A 4,953-nucleotide genomic window follows, 5' to 3' on the forward strand; every position below is an offset into this window, starting at 1 on the left:
CCAAACTGGCCAGGGCTAAATAATGTCTTTTAAATGGATAGGCTTTATTCTCTTTCTTGGACAATATTTATTCTAAAGAATTCTAAAGTTTCCCACAATTCTTAATTTTTGTCCTCCTTTTTATTTGCTCTCAAGCTGCTGTCTTTGGCACCAGCTCAAGTAACAAACATTTCTTTAAATGGCGATTTTTATTTTATTTTATTTATTTATTTTTCAATTTTATTAATTTATTTTTGTTACAGATGTTTTTAATACTGGTCTGTAGGATAACTTTCAGAGGACAACTCTTGAACTCTCATTTAAAAAGGTAACAGGACGGCACTGGCTGGTGTGGCTCTGTGGATAGAGCGTTGGCCAGTGCATCAAAGGGTCTCTGGGCACATACCTGAGTTGCAAGTTCAATACCCAGGTTTTTTCTCATTCTCTCTCCCTGCCTCCCCTCCACTCTCTCTTAAAAAAAAAAAAAAAAAAAGGTCAATGGAAAAAATATCCCCGGGTAAGGATAAACAAACAAACAAAATAACAGAAGGAAGTAAAAACTTGGGCACAATACTGATACTATGAAGGGTCTGTGACAAATGAGTTTCCTTAAGTATCTAGCAAACAGATGTCCATATCATTCAATGACTCACTAACTCTACTTTCCTGGTTGCGAATACATCAGATGATGGGTCAAGGACTGAGTGCATATGGAAACCAAATACTCAGCTCCAGGAATAATTATGAAGTATTAATAACTATCTGAGATAATGCTGCAGTTGCTTGTGCATTCCCTATTTGGTCACGTGCACACGTAACTTCTGGGTACATAGGGAAGAAAAGCAATGTGGTTCAGTGTCAAGTGCACTGGGCTGGCAGAAATCAGGAGATACGGGTCTTCATCGAAGTGTTCCCATTCATTTATTTTATGAACTTCTACAAGTCACTTAACCTTGCCGTGTTTCAATATCTTCCTATATAAAAATAAAGCTGCTATTACCTTCCCTACTTAACTCATAGGATTTGAAGGGAAATGAATAAGTCTGCAAAGATTTGTAAGCATTTATTGAAATTTTTGGTTTGAGGTTTTTATTCTTTATGCTCCTCCATCTCCTTTCATTCACTGGTGAGGGCCTTATGACTTCTCAGAAAGGGCCTGCTGGTAGGAAGATAACAATTCTTCCTTTTCTCTGTCTTCCATATTTGAGAATGCCTTGTTTCCCAACAATTTTGAGCATCTGCATATATCACAGAATCTCAGTGTTGGAGGGACTTTAAAGGTATTCTGGTCCAATCCTGCTACTGATGCGTGAGAAAACATTTGAGTGCCTATTGTGTGCTGTATCCTTACTAATGTGGCCCTCCACTCTCCTCTGCTATCTCCAACTCCCATTTTTTTGCTGTAAGTAGAGATGAATACATTTTAGGCTTGTCTCATTGCTTTCAGTCACTAAATTCTGCTGATTTTTCCTTGGATTATCATTTTCTGGTCCTCTGCTACCATCCTCATTTTGGCCCACATCTCCTTGCATCTAGTCTATTATGAAAGCTTCCTGGCTGTTCTCTCCCTTGCCTCTGGTTTCTCCTTACCTGATTTACTATGCAAAGCTTAATCACTTGAGCACTTGCTGTTGGAAATGCACGCATGTTTCGGGTGAGTCTTACCCTCAAGGAGTTTACAAATGAACATATAAACTTCAGATCTCATGGTTTACATGAGTTAAAACAGCATCATTATACCACCTTATTTTGTTAAGAAAACTTTTTTCCAAGTATGTCTTTCCAACACAACCAAATTTTAAATTCCTGGACCATAAGGGTCTTTTTTGTATATGTCTTTCAAGCTTCTTCAATATGCAGCACCAGGGTCCTCCATATGGCTAATAAATTAATATTTTTTCATTAATTGTTTAAGTAGGTGCCCAAAGCTAATGCCACTGAATTTATGCCAAGGTACAATAGAACCACAGTTCTGTAAGAAATTCAAATACTATTATTTATAAGGTGACTAAAGAGCAGAACTCATGAACTTATCTGGATCACTTTCTAGATAGAACTTAACAGGAATTCCACCTGTTGAAAGTCAGTGGAAATACTGCAGTCTCCCTCCTACTCCCCTCCCATTTAAAAAATAAGTATATAAAATCTACTATTCCCATAAAAAACAAGAGGAGAATAAATATCTCCACTTCATGTTTTCAGTGATTGCTGGCATTCCCGCCATCATCATCATCATTGAAAATGAGTGTGATCTCCTTTAGTACATAGTTAAGTTAAAAAGAAGTAGCACAGTATAAAAGCAAATCAATTTTCCTCCCCCAGAATATGCCAAATTTAAATTAAACCTTGAACAAAGAAAACATAAAGTAGGCAAAAAACCTCTTTGATAACTCTAAATACATTTAATAGGAATGTGAAACCCCTCATATATCCCTTATGGGTCCCATATAAAGTTAGGATTTGGACTAAAATGTTTACTCTGATTTTTGTCCTGTTCAGAGAAAGATCTGGCTTTAACAGAACAACTGTGCTAGAGATGCAATCCCCCTTTCCTACCCCATGGCCCCAAATAGATTAGTAAGCATTCTCTAAGGATAACTTATTTACTTTTTTTCCTCCAATTAGGGTCTAAGTCGTAGACAGTAAGGTGATTTAGGAATTCACATAACTGCCAGTTTTCTTTGTTCTTCAACATACTTGAAATCTTCTGAATCTGCTGTTCTGGCACCCACTGCTTGTATTTAGTTGGGGGTGGGGATGGAGGTGAGGCAAGGGGCAGTACAATGATGAGAAAGAGGTTTAACCTTTGAAAATAGTACATTTTAGTATGGTTATGGGGAGAAAAGAGAAATGCAAATTGACAATGTCAGTTCAGTTGCCATGGGTAGAATGATGCTCAAATCCATAGTGCAGATTGGGAGCAAGTCTTGAGAGGGATGTGTACTGCAGGGCTGGGGGGTGGGGGAAGAGCAGCAGGGGAGAGCTAGGCAATGAATGAGAATGGTACTGGCTGCAATCTGCACAGGGGAGGAGCCATGGTTGGAACCCTGGGGAAAGCTCATTTTGTGGTGACACACTGGTTGAGGCTATTCAACTCACTGTTGATTCCTGGCACATTTGTTAACACTACACTGGAGAACTGGAAAAGGCTTTCTTTAATCTATGTGAAATCAGTACAAATAAGAAATAATAAAATTCCTGATATCCTCCACCTTAAATGGTTTAGATTATTTCCAATACAACCTGATGCTTAGTGATGGTGGTGAGGTTCCTAGCCGGGAAGCCCTCTGACGTGCACACTGGATTCATTTTGTAGAGCTAACAAGTTATCAGCTACATCCATGCACTGAGTCCAAGCGCCACAGCTGTCATGCCACTGAAATGCTATTCCCACATTTATGTCCATATTTAGATCCTATATGCAACTAGAAGGGACCAATGTGGAATTTCACCTCTAACCTTTCATTCCTCAGGATGACAGCTCTGCAGCTATAAACCTGAAGGCACACTAGATAGCAATTTTGCACTGTCCCCAGGCCACTTCTTCCCAAGTAGACTGGCCAGAGACAAGTAAGGTTTGGGTAAGTGACCAAGGTACCCAGAGAAGCTTCCTTAGAAGACCAGGAATATTGTCATCTCTATGACAGGGGCACTGTTACCACTGGGGATCTAAAAAGTGAGATGGCACACATAGCTTCAATAACCTCGGACCCAGGCCCTCTCATCTCACCCCGAGCTCTTAGAACCAGCGGCAGTGGCGCATGCGCACTGAGCCACACCCGCTCCCCACGGAGTCCTACCGGTCCCTACCCGGCTCTGGCAGCTGCTTGGATTACTCAGCAACGCCCCCCCCCCCCCCGAAACCGCCACCTACTCCCCAACTCTGACCCTTGCAGTGCCGAGGTCCCTTTCCCAAGGTGCCAATGCCCCCAGAAATCACCTAGACCTACCTTTCTCTGTCTTCCCCCAAATCCCCTACCTCCCGGCCGCTGGGGTCCCGGCCGATGGCCAGGCTCCCTGCCCACTCACAGGCACCTTACCAGACACAATGGGAAGGAGGCAGAAGAGTGCTATGGGCTCCCAGCAGTCAGCTCTGGGAGCCGGCCGCCCGGCTCCTCAGCGACACTGTCACTGCTCCTGGTGCCTCCTTGTCCTCAGTGGGGCAGCAAGTGCAGCTTGGACTCTCAGTGGCCTGACAGCTGCCGCTCGCGCCCGCTGCTGCTGCTGCCGCCACCGCGCAGCCTCTCACGCCCGCGCCTGCGAGGGGAGGGGGCGGGGCCCGAACCGCCTCCTCAGGCCCCTTTCTTGGTGCTGGGGACCCCACTGCCTCCCGCCCTAGCTGGCTGGTCCAGAGCAAATCCTGGCTCGCTCCCTCTTCTTTCATGTTCAGTGTCCAACCTGGTCTCCCTTGTCTTCCTCCCCCTCCATCCTTTCGGTAGCCACAGCTACAACGGACTGTAAAATCTTGCCCTCCCACTTAGCTCCTCTGCAGCCCGGTTCCACAGCCCCATTTCCTGCAATTACCCTTCGACCTACCTCATTTACCTTACCTCCAAAACCCTCTTCTTTTACCAAACGGATAGTACATACATTCTCCTGTTTCAAATAACTCAGGGAAATACATTACTAGGACATACATTACACAACACATTAATAGGTCCTCTATCTGGCTATTGCTTATGAAATCCTCATGGCAATCCAAAGAGAAAGGTATCTCAGGCATAGAAGGCACACCACCCTTTACCCTTACCAGTGATCATTCTGGAGGGACACACAGAGTTTTGCTAGATGTTTCTGCAAATGTTCCTGGGGTAGAATGAAATATTCCAGTTGTGCCCAGCTTCTCAGCCAGTAATTTTTTTTATTTTTTATTTTTTGGAGTCTCCTTTGGCCTCTGGTACCTCTAACTTGTTCGTGATTTATTCTTTTCTGGAATCAAAGGAGGACGAAGCCCCTGGGGTTATTTAGCCCACA

This window comes from Molossus molossus, unplaced genomic scaffold (genome assembly GCF_014108415.1).
Source record: "Molossus molossus isolate mMolMol1 unplaced genomic scaffold, mMolMol1.p scaffold_m16_p_2, whole genome shotgun sequence".
Taxonomy (NCBI): Eukaryota; Metazoa; Chordata; class Mammalia; order Chiroptera; family Molossidae; genus Molossus; species Molossus molossus.